The sequence below is a fragment of the Zootoca vivipara genome, chromosome 15, assembly GCF_963506605.1.
Source record: "Zootoca vivipara chromosome 15, rZooViv1.1, whole genome shotgun sequence".
Lineage (NCBI taxonomy): Eukaryota > Metazoa > Chordata > Lepidosauria > Squamata > Lacertidae > Zootoca > Zootoca vivipara.
In genome coordinates, this window is record NC_083290.1 from 35951809 (window position 1) to 35970773 (window position 18965).

Genomic DNA, 18965 nt, shown 5'->3' on the forward strand with positions numbered 1-18965 from the left:
ACTACCTTTGTGCTGAAGCAACACAGTCCCAGGTCAACGAATGGAAGTCAGAAGAGGTCACTCTTAGCAATGGAGTGCTTGAGGATACAAAATTGTTCCTTGCTAGTCAGGGGACACTCCCAGCTATCACCTTGAGGAACACTACCTGGGCAAATGCATCAACCCAATGTCATAACCAATTTATGCTGATGATACACCTTTTTTTTAAGCCTCTGGGCAGGACACCTAGATATTCTCCCGAGAGAGTCATCACAACACTGATCTTTTCCACCTATATCTCTCCATGGACTTCCCCATGACTGAATCCATTTGCTTAAGACACGAGCCAATGGAAGCAAATGGGATCTTACAAGTGGCTAAACAGAATATACATCAGAGGGCACCGACTTTTTCTCAGGCCTGTGGACACCTTCTCAAACCTGATGAACTATCAGGGGAACGACACACACAAGCACAAGCACACACACACACACCCCAACCCATTCTATTGGCTACAACAGTATGCTCCTTCCAAGCTGAACCCTACATCAGGACAAGCATAGAAAACTGAAAATAAAAAAACGGGAGCAGCAGGGCAAATCAAACCGTAAAACCTTCAAAGTGCATTGGCAAACAAATAAGCAGCACCATCGGCCACCAAACACAAACTTCTTGTGTAGGTAACACAGAAGCTGCTTCAAAGAAAGACAACCACCGATTATAAACTAGCCATGCTAAGAATCACCTTTAATGGAAGGATGTTCTGCCTGAAAAGCAAACTATGGGTCAGTTCATACGGAAGGCCAAATCAAAAGTGTTGCTACTTTAAAAGGCCGTGTGCTAGCACACGGTCCCATGTTTCTCTGCATAATGCAATGAGGCAGTTGGTGGCAAAGGGCCTTCTCAGTGGTGGCCCCCGATATATATGGATTGCCTCCCTTAGCATGGCACCACACTATGGAGCCACCAGGCCTTTCAATGTACCAACAGGCACACATTTATGGTGTTTATAATTTCTTGCACATTTTCCCTTTACGGGGTTTACATTGGTTTTAAACTGATTTTATCCTGCTGTGTTTCTGCCAGCTTTTACATGGCAATATGTGCTGATTCTTATTGTTTGTAATAGGCTTTCATTGCCTATCAGAGAGAGAGAGAGAGAGAGAGGGAGAGGGAGAGGGGGAGGGAGGGAGATTTGGGGGGGGCTGCTTTGGGGCTGTATGTTGTAGCTTGCATTTTTAACCATGTTATAAACCACCCCAATGGGCAGCACATAAATATAATAAATAATGACAACATTTGAATATAAAACACACACACACACACACACACAAGCTTATCTTGGAGATTATACTTTTGGACGTGCCACAGTCCCTCTTTCAATCCAAGCTGTGTGGGGTGTCCTTTTGAAAAACAAAACAAAACGCTCTGCCTCGTCAGTCACCCGACCCACCAATGCCCGGGGAATCTGTTTGCACCATCATCTGTTTCATACCCTACAGGGCACCAGCTTGTTTTTTTGGCGTTGGTTTTTGCTTCCAGGACTTTGAGTCAGAAGGCTGCCTGGTTTGCACTGAGCAAACAGAGCTAGATTGCTAGGTGGAAAAGTTAATGCCAGTTATGCTTTGCCACCCAATAGCACACTACTGGGCACAGCCCCAAAGCAAAGGTGCACTGCAAAAAAATAATAATCTGAAAATGTGTTGTTGCTTTTCTGTACTCCCTCCCTCCATCCCCCTCCCCCTTCAGTTGTTGAAAGCCCCACTCTCACACTCCAGAACTGCACACCTCCACGTTCCTTCTTTAAAGCACCTGACCTTTAGAGACACCTGTTTTTAAAAGCCCATACTGCATTATATAAGCGAGTGGGCGGATGACTCAGTACTTAACCTAGTTACCTAGTGAACTATTTCACCACTAACGCAATTGGCAATCTCCTTGGGGCAGTGGAGATCCAACAGCACCACATCCGGTGTTGGATGTGCAGAAAAGGGACAAGCACGGCTGTGTCCCGAGAAGCAAAAATAGCCTATAGAGTGCAGAGCCACTTGGCTTCCACGAGACAAGTTTAATGGTCTTAATAAATGCAACCAGACCGTAATATTTAACTTGGTATGCCCCATGGATCAATAAAATTATTATGAATTGCATTCTTCCTCCAAGGAGTTCAGGTACATGATTCCCCCCCCCAAACCCTCATTTTGCCCTGACAACAACCCTGTGAAGTAGGTTAGGTTGAGAGCTGGTGACTGGGCCGTGGTCCCCCGATGAATTTCATTGCCGAGCGGGGATTAGAATGTGGGTCTCCCCAGTCCTAGGCCAACACAAAAACCACTACCCCACACTGGAAAGGCACTGCGTGTCTGCATAAAAGCACAAGGTGGGGGGGTTTACATCCGAAGCAGACACCTCATTCCCAACTTTATGCACGCTAGGAAAAGGTGCTGGGTGCAGGTGTCAAATAAAATGTGCAGGGCATCATCGAGTCTGATGTTCTATGGGGATATGGCAGTCTGAAAAAAAGGAGCTTCAATATGACTGCATTCTGTAAATCAGATACAGGCAACACCAGGTAGCCTTCACCCACACAGGCCTTCTGTTGTCACAGGAGATGGATCTAACCTTGTATCATCTGCTGTGATGTTCCTTGGGCCCCTCTCAAGAGTCTGTGTGATTCGCAAGGTCACAAACATCACATTAAAATTTCCAATGCCACTACCTACTTGCTAACAGAAACAGGACTGCATACAGACAGCATTTTATTCTGTCTCCCCAACATTTTTCCTTAACTTTTTTTTGCATTTCATGTTACGGTACTTTCCCCACAAAGTAAAAGCCACTTCTGGAAACCTAGTGGGATTGAGCAGAAGTTTAGCACTTGTTTCTGTGTTAATGGTTTCCGGAAGAAGAAAAAAATCATTTGCAAATTGTCCATGTCAAGCTTACTCAGAAGTCTTTGGCAAAGGACGGTATCAAGAACTTTCTGAAAGTCAAAGTTCTGTACAGCCTACTGCATCATTCACCAGGAAAGCGCTCTACAAAGTTAGTTCGGCAGGACTTACTTTTACAGAAGGCCATTTTATACTAATTCTGCATCAGCTACACTGACTGCAAATATGCTTCAGGCCCAATTCAAAGTGTTGGTCATGGCTTTTAAAGAATGTAACGGCTTAAGGCCAAGTTACTTGAAGGTCTGCCCTAGGCAGTGAAAACCTGGATAATTTCGAACACTGGGTGCATGGCATGCTAGCATGAGTTCTGGATTGGCTCTGCCAGTGCACTTGTCCATACCCCTATCCAGGTAATCTGCAGCAATGCATGTTATTGAATAATAAAATAAGCTCTGTACCAATAAAACAATTTGTTTGAAAATGGGCCAGCGTGTTTAGACTAATTAATCTGCAATAGCTACCACCTCCCAGTTCTTAACGCTCACAATCTCCCACATCACTTAGAATCGGGCCACACCTATGGAGGGTATGTTGAAAAGTGTGATGAGGAAAGGAAAACAGAAAATAAAAAGTAATCCTCTTGACACTTGACACTCATTTTAATAAACGCTGGCTTAAGGTTGTCAGACTCTCACTGGGCAGGGCTGCAGAGGGGTTGCCAACTTTTCAGCCAGCCCCTGTAACTGTGCCTCTAGCACCTGTCAGGTTTACAGAAATTAGCAGCGATGGTGTCTAGCTCCTTGCCAGGAAAAGCCTGTGTATCAATTAAACGCACAGGAGCATCATCATCATCATCATCATAGATTGACAGTGGCAGCAGTTCCTTTTCCCCTTGGTGGAACCACGGGCAAAAAGGGTCTGAGAAACAAATACAACTCTCAGACCCTCCAAGTGTCCCTATTTTCCAGGGACAGTCCCAGATTTAGAGAAGCCATCCCGGTTTCTGATTTGATCCCGGAATGTCCCACTTTCCCTTGGAATGTCCCTATTTTCATCGGAGAAATGTTGGAGTGTATGGAGTTATGCAACCCCTTAGGCAAGGAGATAAGTAATGTTTAAAGTTTTATTATGTTTTTCTATATGTTGGAAGCCACCCAGAGTTGCTGGGGCAACCCAGTCAGGTGGCCGGTGTATACTTTTATGGCTATTATTATGATTATGCAATAGAACATCCCTATTTTCATTGGAGAAATGTTGGAGAGTATGGATATTAGTTATGGCAGGCATATGCCGCCCTTTATCAAAAGATCTCAGAGGTCAAGCAGTGTTATAACATGAGAAACATATTCCAAAACATCAGTGATTAGAATGTAATAAAAACCTAGTAAAAAGCATACTGACAGACAGCCAAATAGTAAAGTCATCATCATAAGAACAGTCTCTCCCCCACACTTTCACAAGCCTTTGATTATTTAATAGCCATAGGCCTGGGAAAAAGAGGAATGTTTTTGCCTGGCGTCTAAAGACATATAATGATGGTGCCTGGCAAGCCTATCTGGGGAGAGCATTCCACAATCAGGGAGCCATCACAGAAAAGTTGTAGTCCAACAGCACACAAAGGCCAGAGTTTCCCATCCCTGGCTTAATGGAAAAGGTGGACGTCGAAGAAGAAATTAAAGGAATTATGAGGAACTGGCATCACAGAGTTACAGGTAGGTAGCCGTGTTGGTCTGACATAGTCAAAACAAAATTTAAAAAAATCCTTCCAGTAGCACCTTAGAGACCAACTAAGTTTGTCAGAAGAAGAAGTGTGCATGCACACGAAAGCTCATACCTATGACAAACTTAGTTGGTCTCTAAGGTGCTACTGGAAGGACTTTTTTATTTGGTATCACAGAGACATTCTGGGAGGCAGTTCCAGGCATAGAAGTCAGTAAGGAAAAAGCACAGTAATGTGAGGAAGCAAACAACCTCCTGAAATTGTCAAAGAGGCACATTTTTTACGCATTAAATGCCTTGAGCAACACCAATAATGTAGATTGTAGATATTTTAAAGTGGAGCTGACATCAATTCAAAGCCAAAAACCTCAATTTCACCACAGTGATTTTGAACATTTAAGTCATCTGTTCGCAAATAGTAATAACAGCTTCAGGCATAGTAAACTGATTTTCAGAATTACCGGTACAGTATATGTTTCTCACTTGGGCCTAGTGATTGAGGGGTTCTCATACGAAACAGAATAAAATATTTAATGGCTGCAGGGGTGGGGGGAAGATGGGGAAACCTTTGGCCTTCCAGATGTTGCAGTCTCATTTGTCACAGACAACATCACCAATGGTCAGGGATGGTGGAAGTTCCACAACTTCTAGGGTCTTCAAACTTATTTCATTGCTGCAAAAAGATTCCTAAAGACCAAGCTGCCCTTAACAATCACAGAAAGCAGGCCATTATACTCTGGTCACTTGGCAATCCTGTTTCCTGCTTCTCTGCCTATTTAACTATTTCAAAGCACTCCAAACAAGGGGGTGGGGGAAAGCTAGATAGGAGGTATCCTGTAAATCAGGGAACTTTGGCCTTCCAGATGTTGCTAGGCTTACAACTCGCATCATCCCTGACCACTGGGTATGCTGGCTGATGACAGGAACATCTGTACAGCCACATATTCCTCGTCCCTGCTGTAAACACCATGCTATTGCTACATCTTCAGCAAACTATGGGCAGCAGAGGAGCAATCGAATATTTGCATACTTCCCTCCCTCTGCTATGCATTGCAAAACTAGCATTTTAGAGAGGCGGCTAGCCTTCTACGGGCTGAGAGCATTCAAATATTTGACCTCCCTGTTGTAGACTGCACTGGTACAGTCCAACATACAGAGGCATCATGTAAAGGTTGCTGGTTGTTTAATTTCTAAAACCTGAAAAACTTTGTTCCAGGAGACTGAATATCAAGCCCTCCAACAGGCAATTCCACTAAATTTTAACCAAACTGGCTTACTGCCTTGTGTTGTTTGCATATTTATCTCCAGATTTACTACAATCACGACTATTTTTGTTCCCTGGTTCCTAGTTTCCTATTCCCATGGGTTCCGAGAAACATAATCGAGGCTGCAATCCAAGTACACTTATTAGGAAGTAAATTTGGTGGTTATTATTTCTGAGTAAACATGCTTAGGGTCATGCTTGTGAGAGTTAAGGGCTACAAGAAGATAAGCACTACACTGTAAACTTATTAGTATTTATTTTACTTAAAACATTTTTTCTACTGCTCTTAGGTAAACCTCGGGAATTAAATTCCATAAAACTATTTCAAAAGAATACAGTGGTACCTTGGTTCTCGAACTTAATCTGTTCCGGGAGTCCGTTCGACTCCCAAAACCATTTGAAAACCAAGGTGAAGCTTCCGATTGGCTGCAGGAGCTTCCTGCACTCAAGCAGAAGCAGAGTCGGATGTTCCGCTTCCAAAAAAGTGCGCAAACTGGAATACTTACTTCCAGGTTTGCGGAATTCAGGAGCCAATATGTTTGACAACTAAGCTGTTCAGGAACCAAGGTACCACTGTACTGAGGAGTAAAAACTAGATATATATTCCAGATATATATTTATGTGTAGTATTCCTTCATTTTGTTTTACCAGTTCAGATGTCATGATAAAACATGGTATATTGCTACAGGAATGGGCTGCAGTGAGCCTCTAGCTTATGTACTCATTGCCTTCTTCAGCACAGTCATGAGATAAAACTTTTACTTTTGGTTTTGATTAACTGTAATTTAGTGTTACGCCTGGACCTTAAACGGTGGTTAATCTTAAATACAGTTTGTTGAAACAAGCCAGCTTCATAATCCATGGTTTGATTCTTGTATGCTTCATGCAAACAATTGTAGGCTCACATAAATTGTCAACCAAAGAACGAAACGAAATCAGAAGTGAACATTTCCAGTCTCCTCTTCATGGCTGTGCCACAGGAAGAGAAGAAACAAGCGCACAAGCCCAGCTTATTTTCATCATGATAATAAACCATGGTTTGTCATGGCATCTGAACCAGCTCAGCATCTGTGAAAGCCATAAGAAAACTCAACCTTCCACCAATTTCTTGGCTAAAAGTTAACTATTTGTAGTACTATTTGTGGTGGCTACTTTCACTGCCTTTTGTTCTGAAAACAGTAAATCTAATCAGCTACAACCAGTGCTGTTTTTCTAGAAAAAGAGGTGCCGGAACTAAGTTCCAGTGAATTCTGGCTGAAAAAAAGCTCTGGCTACATTACACAGAAATCTGTCTTATTTTGGCTCCGAGCAAAATGCCTGGAGCAAATTTCAGTCAGCTCATCTCAACCAGCTCTTAGGAAGTCCTACATTCCTTACTAGGAGCTCATCCAGAATGCATTTTGTGCTGAGTTTCTAGGCACAAAGTCCGCGCTTCAAAGCTCCGTATCCAAGCGGTGTTTTGTTTTGTTCTGTTTTGGTTCCAATGCTTTCCCTGGGAAAACCAGAGTTTTACCACTGAATTGGAACTGACGGCAATCGGATATTTCATGGCTTGCCATTTGCTCCGGTTCTCCTATAAAATGTGGGTTTTCCCAGGGAAAGCGCTGAGTCCGAAAAAACCCAACAACAACAACCATCTCAGAAACTGTGTTTTAAAGCGCTAACCTGTGCCTGGAATGGCGCTGATGGAAACCTGGATGAGCCCTAGGAGACACTATAAACAAAAACAAACAAGACAGCTGTCATTCATACACTCCACCTACACATGCCATTACCAAGTTCAACCCAACTTGGAGATGCCGGGGATTGAACCTGGAACTTTCTGCATGCAAAGCAGATGCTCTACCACTGAGCCACGGACCTTCTAAAGCAGAGCTTAGTCAGGATCTACTGGTAGATCCTGGGCTGATGTGCAGAAAATGGATTTGCAGCTCCCAATAGTTTTTCAACGCCAGCAAATTAAACTGCAAGAATATTTGTATGAGTGCACCAAGTCTGGTATGTGATAACTGCTTATCGGCCTCAGTGTAGCGGTTGCCCTACACTGTAGAATTCCTGACACCCGCAAAGTTGTTGTGCTTTTTTATGAAGACCCCAAAATTGTTGAGCTGCTTTTTTTTTTGCTCTATTGAGCTTTTTCCACTGCATTGCCGTATATCCAGGTTTTTAAGCCTAGACTCAGTGTCACTTCTTCTGCACTCCCAGGGTACTGACAGGTTGTCTTTGCAAAGTTTTAAGCTGTGTGCTAGAATCCCCCACCTACAGTCACTCAGATGTAGATTTGACCGTGCCTAAGAGCAAGGCATTCTACTATCTCGATTGTGGTGGGCAAGCAGGAAAACTGACTCATTGTTTTCCATGAGGCTACAGAACCATCCCAGCCACTATTTTGGACCTTGGTGGTTCTACTACAAGGCTACAGTACTTCCCTTCTGTGTGTCTAGTGTGTGGAACTTTCCTGAATGCCCCACCCTACCCTTGAGTGTTAGAAACTCAGATATATAAGCTAGGTGCCAAATGACTCCTTAAACCAAGGTGGGTAAGACAGCTCTAAAGTCTTATTTTTCAAATGATGGACTGACTGTGATTGATTCTCAGTTAAACACCTGTCCAGTTTGGATGACAAGCTTGAGATAGGTTGAGCTTTGAAAACTTAAAGAAAAGTCCCTTGATCCAGGGACAGTCCACATATATATTGGCCTATTCCGACCTCTGTTTCTTAATGGTGACTGCTCCTGCTTAGGCTGCACAGAAAAAGCAATTGGCTTCCAGAAATTCATTCCAACTGTGCAGATAAAATATAACTGATAGAATTCTACAAGGCAGAGTTTTGGTGTGTGAAAACAGTCCTGATCCAATGATCCCCAGATGGTGAAGATGTCAGGCGCCATCCTGGCACCCAGGCATCTTCCATTGGCCGCAAATGACCGGAAGACAGGTGCAAAATGCGCCCGGCGCCTGGCTAATTTTGAACACTGCCTCAGTCCAACCCCAACAGGAAAGGTGATGGGCAAAGGAAGAAGGGTCCTAAAAGCACAGCACCAGGCTAAATTCAAGGTGTTAGCACTGGCCTAAATGTCTTGAGCCCCAAGTACCTAATAGCTTGCCTTGGGCATCCCTCAAGTGTCTTGACATTGACCCTATTACCAGCAGGTAAAATCTTGTTGGTCCTGCTGCCACTGGGAGCTGCCTGGCTGGTGTTGACCCGGGACAAGTCCTTTCCAGGGGTGATTCCCTTTGTGGAAAGCTCTTCCGAGTGACTCGCGTCCGTCTCCCTCATTGCTGACTTTTACAAGAAATTTTAAAGCATTCCAGTTTATCCAGGCAACTCTTGGCTGAAAGACAGTATTGCAGGGCAATGTTCCTAAACAGTTTCTAGAATGGTTTTTTAAACTGTTTTTGTAAATGTTTTATCATTGCTGGGTCTGCTCAGCTCCTTAGGGAGGAAAACGCATGGTATAAATTGAATAAATAACAAATAATGTTTATTGATAACATTAGCTGACCATGTCTATGAGCTCTAGGTATAGCTAACAGCTATTGAAAGTTGCTTTGAGTTATCAAATTGAGTTACAATCCTGGAGCGTCTGCAGGATTTGGCTGCTCAAAGAGATGGATGCTGCTACTGTTGTCTTATTCATCAAACCCCAAGAAACTAATTCTATGTGTGCAAGTCATTACAGGATTAACAAACCCTGTAATATTTATCAACTCATTCACTTTTTGACTGTCTCCTCAGAACTTAAGTGTTCCTAACTGACTGGTTTTGACCTGCCAAAAACCAAATACCCCTGGAAATTATTATTAACTGTACTTATTAGTACGGTAGATACACACACACACACACACACACACACACACACAAATTGAAGTAACTTACAATATAATTAACAAAATTAAAACCAATGCGAAACTAAAACAAAATAAAAGTAAAGATCATTCATATGCATAGAGAGCAGTCTAGCATATCCCACCCATTAAAGAAGGCCATAATACCCCAAACTCTCCAAATTAAAGGCCAAAAGCCTGGCTGAAATGGATTATTTTTGCCTGGCGCCTAAAAGAGTGATGGACCTCCCTGAGGAGAACATTTCTTAAGTAGGTGGGGGGGTGCACCAAATAAAAGGCCTGTTCTTTCTTGCATTGCCACCTTCCACATCTCCCTCAGAGGACGCACTGAGAAGGACCTCTGAGAAGGTCCTTCAGACAAGGAACACAGGGTTAGGAATGGCTCATTATTACCTTCCTGACACTCACAGCTGTGAGAGAATGGTGCTACTTTCCCCCCCCCTCACTTTTAGGGAGTTTTTCTTCTAAAGGTTCTTTTTTTGGTACTTTTATAAACCTTGGAATTTCCCATATCTGTTGTCACCTTCTCTCTCTTGTGTGGGTGATAGTGCCCAGCAATGAACTCACTCAAAGCCTGAGAACCTCACCATCGCAACCAGTTGCATGCCAAGTCGTCTCCGTGCATGGATCAATCAGACTGTTCTAAGGATGCCCCCAAATGAGACTGGGAATGGTAGATTGTTAAGGGTGCTGAGAGTTGTTAGGAAAGCCCTATTCGCCTTACGGAGCTACAGTTCCCCGAATGGTTGAAGAATAAACCCCGCTTCCCAGGGAACTCTGGGAATTGTAGCTCTGTGCAGGGAGCAGAAGTCGGCCAGCAACTTTCAGCACCAGAATACAGTGGCAAGGTCTGAGCTGGTAGAGGCAACTGTAGATGGGGCTTTGGGCTGACGTGGGTGATGCACGGCCCCAAACATGAGCAGGAGTCGGGCTTCCAGTAAAGCATTATCCCATGCTCACTTCATGAGGCCATAAAAATGGCCGCATGGAGAATAGCATACAACTCAGTAGTGACCACATGTCTATCATGCATAGGTTTCCAGGAGCAAGTTCCCAGTAACCCCAGTTAAAAGGTTCTCAGGTAGAAGAGCTACCGTAGGAAAGGCTGCTTTCCAAGATCTACTCTGACCACTGCCAGTCCGAGTAGACAACCCTGGGACCAGTGGAATAACCTTAGTCTAAGGCAGCAGCTTAAAAGCCACTTCTTCACTGTCTCTTCAGCTGCAGCAAGAGTGATGGAAACCAATGCGCCAGGGCTCTTAACCGAATACAAAGCTAGAGAGAGTTTATGCAAGGATTGTGCATGAGCAAAAAGACCCCGCAAACCCAACCCTTTTCTCTCTAGCACTGTGAAAAAGCGACTAAGGGAAAAGGAAGCAGATCACATGGTCTCTGCCCTCCCCCAAATTCCCCCTCTTGCAGGTGCCCAAACATCGCCACGGCTGCCATATCCTACTAGTAACATGGTAAAAGAAAAACAATACACCCAAGAGAGGAGGACAGCAGACAGGCAAGATGAGCTTCGCAGAACCAACCAAACCAGCCAAACTCCTGCTGAGTATTCCTGGCTCTGTGATTATTCTGGTTCATTCATGAAATCTTAGTGCTTAAAATGTATTTATAGACTCAAGCTACTGACTGCGAGGACGGGCATGCCCTCCCTCCTACAGCTCCTCAACCAGACAGAAAAGGGGGAGGCATCACCTCACATTGGCAAGAGGTTCTGCTTGATGCCCCATTATTGGCCCGAAGTGCAGAAGACAGGGCCTTTCTGTTTGTGGCACTCAGACTGCAAAGATTCTCTGCCTTGGTTCCGTTGCAGGGAACGGCTGCTGCTTTACTTGCAAATGGTCTCAGGCTCGATCCCTAACATCTCCAAGTAAGGCTGCGAAAGACCCTTACCTGAAGCTCTGAAGCGCTGTAGCTAGTCAGGGTAGGTTATGGAGAGCCAATGTGGCACATTCCAGGTCTTGTTGTCCGTGGTGTGCAGTCAGTGGACATGTCTCCTGAATGTTCGCTGATGCCTCCTTCCCAAAGCCTGTGAAGCTTCGGCCCAGCTTAGGGAGGGAGGCGCAATGCTCACACGCGTAATGTCACGTGCGCAACATCACCCCACCAATTGGCCTTGCAAGTTGGTGCCTCTGGCCCTAACTGCTCCCCTATGAAAAATTTCACCGCACACCACTGACCAGGTGGGCTGGGACTGATGAACGTTGCAGTCCAACAACATCTGGAAGGAACATTGGCTAGCCTTAGTGTGGACAATCCTCAACCAATTCCCCTGGTCTAGATCCAAATGATAATGTTTCATGACCTGGCCGGATATTGAGTACCGTACATCCAACCCTCCTCTCTGTCTCTCTTGGCCCTGCCCACAGTTTCATTTTGTTATTCTTTCATTCATTTGGTTTCGTTTGTTTCTTTATTTGTTTTGAATAAAGTTTCTCTCCCCTGCCCACTTTGATTGACGACTTACGATAGGATGTTTCGCGAAGGGTATTTATGACATGTTTCACTATACAATCCTAGGCATGTCCACTCAGAGATAAGTCCCACTGGATTCAATAGGGCTTACTTCCAGGTTAGTGTGTATACGATCACAGGCTTAACAGATCAAATAAATGAGAATAAAAAGGCCGCTTGACAGTCTGGGAGGTTCCTTGCCTGCTTGCTGGCTTTACGCTGATCCATTAAACCCCAAATTCAGGTAAACCTGGGAAATGCTCTGGCCCAGACAGATTAGCAGTGTCTAGAAAAGTCAGAAGCACAAGATGAGTTGAGCAACCAGCAACCGGGAAAAGAGGATGCTCTCTCTCCCACCCCACCTTGCTGCATTCATCCGCCCAAAGCAGTAAGATAATTTTTTAAAAAAAATAAATACCAGAAAACAAGAGCAGTGTCAGCAGACAGCTGGAGACCTACCCCTACTTGCCAACAGACCATGATCGGTGCACAAAACAGGAGAACGATGGAATCTCAAACTTGTGTTGCAATCAAAAGGCAGAACAATAAACTTCTCTTTTTTGTTTTTGTGCTTTATGGGATATAAAAATTCCATCCAGCTCCAGAGAAGAACAGATCTTAACTGTGTGAATATCCTAGGAGCCCGACACTGTCCTGTTGTCTACTTTGGACTCATGCAAGTGGAGCACCTCAAAAGGGGTGAAGATGTGGGGAGCTTCCTAAGTTTCTGGCTTTGAAAAAAAGCCCTGCTGGCCTTGAACCCACCAGAGATGACTGAAACTGTGCATTAGACTTCCACAAGATCAGTCAGCTACAGGAATTAAAAACTAAAGTCACCCGATGAAGCATCTTCCAATCTCTCTGCAGTACCTGGTCTTCTCACACTCTCCCTTTGGAGTAGGGTTTTAATTCAGACACAAACTATAGGGCGGCATTTGAACAGGGGCCTTGGCATTTAAGATGTCCTCTAACAGCCATGCAAAAGTCTTGCTTATCGGAGGAAGAGATATCCTTCCCAAGTACCCAAAGTATCTCCCCTTAAAAGAACCAACGGCAGCGGTGCAGGGCCACCTCATTCTCCTCAGTCTGACTGCCCAGGGAATGGCATCCCTGCCTGCAGGAACACCAAGTGATTTTAGCCTCACCTCCACAGCACACAGGAGCCAACAGCTGGCCAGGCAGCAGGTGCTCTTCGCAACAACCCCGCTCAGCCTCACAACACCCCCCTCCCCAGGTGCCCACATCTCCCATAGCAGGTGCCACATCGTGCCCACATCTCCCCATGGCATCAGTTTCTGTTGCCATAGAAACTCACTTTCTCTCTCTCTCTCTCTCTGGCACACTTTAGCCAATAATTATAATTACAATATTTTTAAAAGAAAAATTGTTTTCAGAACAGCCAAAAAAATATGGCACCCTGGGTGAGGTGGGTGCCCCCAATAACTGGGTAGGGTCCCCACCTCACCCACCCACCCCTCTCTCCGCCTCTTCTCTTTCTGCCCACCACCAAACCCTCCCAGTTGCCAGCATGGAAAAAACAACAGGGAAATCCAGCAGCGCCCAGCAAAGCCACCGATACGAACAAGAGGGAGAGATATTTCTCAGTGAAATAGCAATTGGAGGGGGGGCGAGGTTTAAACACACACAACACACAAAGCTCTCTCACACACACAACCTCTCCTCTCTCCTTGGGGAACATGCCCCCTCCACCTTCCCCCCCCAAAGAAAGCCACAATCAGTAACACAACAGATCCACCTTGCCTCGCCTCCCCCCCAAAAAAACCCCCCTTCAGCCGCCACTAACCTCCGAAGCAGGAGCCTGCTGCTGCCCAAGAGCCCGAGCTGAGCCACGTTAAAATGGCCTTTTTCTCGCCTGGCTCCTCTTGTCTCTCTTCCTGGCTTGGAGGGAGGAGGAGGGCTCGGATGAGCCGCCGCCGCCGCCGCTCTCCCTTCTTCTTCCCTTCTGGGGTGTGTGTGTGAGAGTGTGGGTCTTCAGCAGATCCTTGTGGCTCCTACAGATCTCTCTGCCCTTGCTCCATCGCGTCCGCTTGGCTGTGGCTGGCGGGGGGCTGGATGGGAAACGATTGTGTGCAAGTAACAAAGCCCCCCCCCCTCCCCGCTCCTCCCCCTCTTCCCTCCCCCGGTGCAGGCGGCTTCTGCTGCTGTTGGCTTGCTCGGCTCGGCTGCTGCTGCTGCTGCTGCTGCTGCTACTGCCGGAGCCACAAAGCTGCGAGCGCATCGCCGCTCTCCACCTCCATTCTGCCTGCGCTTTCCACCTCGCAGCTCCAATTGCACAATAGAGCCCCGGCAGCCTCATCAATATTCATGGCCCTCCTCCTCCTCCTCTTAGGCTAGAGCAATGGAGCTCCTATCTCCCGGTTCGAGAGGAGGAGGAGGAGGATGGTAGGAGGGAGGGAGAGAGAGAGAGGAGAGCTTGCTTTGCATTTTGCATTGCACTTTGCATTTTGCAAGGAGCGCGCGCCGGGGGAAGGTTCCTCCCGGGGCGCGAGAGGAAGGTGATGCTCGCAAGAGGGAGCAGCGTCTTCCCGCGGGTGGGAAGGTAGTGGAAGGGATCAGACAAAAGAGCGCTGGCTCCCTCTCTGCCTCCGTCCCCGCCGCCACTGCCCCCGGCCCCTCTGTTCAAAAGCTGCAGCCCTAGGCGCGTTTAAGTCTCCTTGAACTCAGTGGGGTTTTTCATTTTATTTTTTCCTGAATTGCACGGGTGGCTGTGCATTTTATTTTACGGTGCCACCCCGCAAAGATGGGTGGGGGAAGTAACGTGGAGGGCTGCTCTCTCTGTGTGTGTGTGTCTTTTTTTCTCTTCCCCCAGCCACAAGCCCACACACTGCCTGCTCGAAGAAAGGTTTCATCACAACGAGGAGAGCCTGCAGCCTGGTAGATGATGAGACGGACGTCCATGCCTCCAGCGGAGGGGCCGCCGCGATGACGAGGCTGAGCTGGGAACTCCCCGTTCAAAGCTCGCCGCAGCTATGAATACACCACGGCTCCCGATCCCCATACGCAACACGTACTCGAGACGGGAAAAGCCACACAGGGACCGTCCTGCCTCCGAGGCTAGTGGCGCCCTTACAGCCAGGCGCGCGCTGTCTTCGCATTGAGAGATAATAGCGCTGCTTACCTACCTTACGGGGTTGTTGTGAGAATTGCTTTTCAGAGCCAGGGCGGTTCAGGGGTAGAATGTTGGAGACCTCGGTTTGAAATCCCCATTCATCCAGGAAGCACACCACACTCTGGGTGGTGTTCTAAGAATTTTAAGGTATTATATATATAAAATAAAGGGACCCCTGACTGTTAGGTCCAGTCGTGACCCACTCTGGGGCTGTGGTGCTCATATCTCATTACTGGCCGATGTGGCCAGCCTGACAAAGCCGTTTCTGGCGAACCAGAGCAGCACATGGAAACACTGTTCACCTTCCCACTGTAGCGGTACCTATTTATCTACTTGCACTTTGACGTGCTTTTGAAATGTTAGGTTGGCAGGAGCTGGGACCGAGCAATGGGAGCTCACCCAGTCATGGGGATTCAAACCGCCGACCTGATCGGCAAGCCCTAGGCTCAGTGGTTTAACCCACAGCGCCACCCGCGTCCCTGGTATATATAAAATAGATGTTCATAAATGTACCAAGCAAACACATACAAATATGTAAACCACATGTCTGAAACCCACAGAAAAGTCCTGAAACCATTTTCTCTCTCCCAGAATGACCTCAAATATTTCTCTGCAACGACGGATGGAAATCTCCCCACTGTCTCTTTCACAAATCCTGTCTTAAGGTCACATTTAAGATATGAATAGGGTGTGAGCCTGTGACCTGAATTTAGGAATTGAGTTGTTATCGTAACAAAAGTGGCCAGGATGTCCAGGTAACCTGGCAGACAGGAAGAAACAACACACCCAGATTTCCACCCCTTCTCTGATGTATTAAGGGGGTGGTCTTGGGCTACACCCCTTCTGTGATCTATGTATGATGTATGGAGTGGTGGTCTTGAGCTACAGGGTGGGCAGTTCAAAAGTCTATATAAGGGCTTGCACACCTTTGTCCTGGGTCGTCCTCCTCTCTCCTGCGTATGGGGGGAGCACCCTGTTGCAACAGCTTTAATAAAGATCATGCTTACTAGCTGCTTTGCTTCTCAATATTCTCTGTTATTTTCCCCTACCGATGGAGAACCTAAAAAGGACTCTATAAGGGCTCTTGTGGACCCCATAAGGGAAAGGGAGCAGTTTTTCTTTACAACAGTGGCTTTGGCTCCTGTCTCTTTTCAGACCAGCTTGTTGTGAAGACAAAAGAGGAAGCCTCCTTTCGCTTCTTGGTGGAAAGGGGAAATACAGGGGAAATAAAATCACTAAGCATTTAATGAACCTGAAGGGCTTTTTATTGTACACTCAGAAAACACAGCTTTATCATTCCCTCCAAGGTCATTGGCGATGAGCCCACAGTGTCCCCTCTTCTTAACCGCAGCCCTGCGAGGTAGGCTAGGATCCAAGATAGCAACGTGCCCAAGGTCACTCAGAGCTTTGTCACTGAGAATGCAGACCTGTTTGTGTCTGGGTGACGTCCCACATTTGCTACCATGGTGAAACTTGCATTGCCATGCGAGAGGCTCCTTTTGCCAAGTGGTCTCCATCCATGCACTGGCTAGATCTTGGTGGGCTTAGCTTCCACACAGTTCCTGCATCAGGTGTCTTCAGACCAGACGCTGCTTGGACCAGGTTATGGCATCCCTCTGAAATGACTGCATCTTGCTAGGATCCAGAGCCTCCTTGGCTGCTGTTTTCTTCAGTTGTTTTCCAGCTCAGCTGTGCCGCCAAGTATGATTATGCATTTCATTATAGATATTATTATTTTTATAAACGCACAGAAAACGTCAAGCAGACTCATTCCTCCACCCCAGCTCCCCAAACAACGCAACTGCTTCAAAAACATATGTTTGCTGCAGTCCCCACCATGCGCAGAGCGCATGGAGGGTCTTCCTACTACAAACACCGGTGACAGGCGGGCCCCCTGCACACACGGTTGTGCAGCTACAGTCATCAAATTCTTGCACTACAAAACGTGAGGGGCTTTGATTATACTGTGACAGCTTTTCCCAAACACGGTTCTCCAAATGATTGCTGGACTCCATTGCCCATCCGCTCAAGCCAGCTTGGCCAGTGGTCAGGGCCAGGATGATGAAAGTAGTAGACACCCAGAGAGCCACCAGAGGACGGTCCTTAACTGGAGGTATTTATTACATTCCACGCCAAGCAGTACCAAAATTCCATGGCAGAGGCTGTAGTACAAGGGTCAGCAAACTTTTTCAGCAGGGGGCAGGTCCACTGTCCCTCACACCTTATGGGGGGGCAGGACTATATTTTTTTCGGGGGGGGGGGGGAGAACGAATTCCTATGCCCCACAAATAACCCAGAGATGCATTAAAAGCACACATTCTACTCATGTAAAAACACGCTGATTCCTGGACCATCCGCGGGCCAGATTTAGAAGGCGATTGGGCCGGATCCAGCCCCTGGGCCTTAGTTTGCCTACCCATGCTGTAGTGTTTTAAGATATATGGTCTATTTTGCACCTATATACACTGAGAGTCTTCCATGAAGAGGGAGAGTTCACAGCATTACATCTCGAGCAGGTCTTACTCCTTGCAGCTGCGTAGCATTACAGTCCAAGGCATGCTCACTGCGAGAAGTGGGGTAGCAGAAAACCAGGTGGAGGACCTTCTCGGTAGTGGCACCCGCCCCATGGAACGCCCTCCCATCAGATGTCAAAGCAATAAACAACTATCTGACTTTTAGAAGACATCTGAAGGCAGCCCTGTTTAGGGAAGTTTTTAATGTTTGATGTTTTAGCGTGTTTTTAATATTCTGTTGGGAGCCACCCAGAGTGGCTGGGGAAACCCAGTCAGATGGGCGGGGTATAAATAATAAATTATTATTATTATTGTTATTATTATTATTATGCACACCATTCTAGTGGCTTTCTCCCAGCTTCCCCCCCCCCCGAATTCTGCCTACTTCCTTTCTTCTTCCCAGAAAACTATTGAGCCCAAACCCCCAAACCTTCCTGTAACCTCACATCCGTCCCCACCACTGTGGTAACCTCTGTTTTGCACAGACCTGGGAGGGGATTCCTTTTGACTGTCTGTTGTTTCAGAATGACTTTCACTTAGCTAGCCCAGCCAGGTTAGTTTGCATAGGCTACACACCCAGGAGAACGGCTGCAGGCTGTGTTTTCCCTTCAGTACCCCAGATATTAGCTAGATTCTGACATGCATTAACTTATTGGGTTTATGGCATCACCTCCCCTTTTGAAAAAGGGACATCTTACCACAGATGCATGCAAGAAATAGCAGAAAGAAAAAAAGAATAAAATACAAACATCCTGTAAAAAGACATACCACAGAGTTAGCAGGCCCAGCATTAACAACAACAACAACCAGTCTCAACACTAACACAATGACAGCTCCTTTCCAGGCAGTTCCTGCCTTTGCTGGAATTCCCCAAGCTCTCCCCTTTCTCCTTGGGGTACACCCTGGTTTGTTCTGCATCCTAATGCAGCTGACCCATTTGGCAGCCCAAATGGTGAGTTTCATAAGGACATGTTTAAGGGTGAATGCAACCCTCGGTACCAGAGGTGTCCCCCCCCCAAGCCCCTCCTTCACCACTATCCTCATTATCATCATTTCTTATCAGAACAATTCTTAAACCTCATCAACAGTGTATGTATTTGTTATAAGAATTTTAAGGTCTTATATATATATAATTGTCATGGATATGGCATGGGAGT

The 18965-nt window shown here is 46.3% G+C and overlaps 1 protein-coding gene across 1 annotated transcript in view; it reads right to left on the reverse strand.

Annotated features, from left to right (window-relative positions):
• The window catches only part of ZMIZ2 (zinc finger MIZ-type containing 2), a 100483-nt gene extending 86043 nt beyond the window's left edge, over positions 1 to 14440 (reverse strand). Inside the window, exon 1 of the mRNA XM_035140137.2 lies at positions 13970 to 14440. The gene's annotated coding sequence lies outside the window, so the exon portion shown is untranslated. The remainder of the gene's footprint in view (positions 1 to 13969) is intronic.
• Positions 14441 to 18965: the final 4525 nt, after the last annotated feature.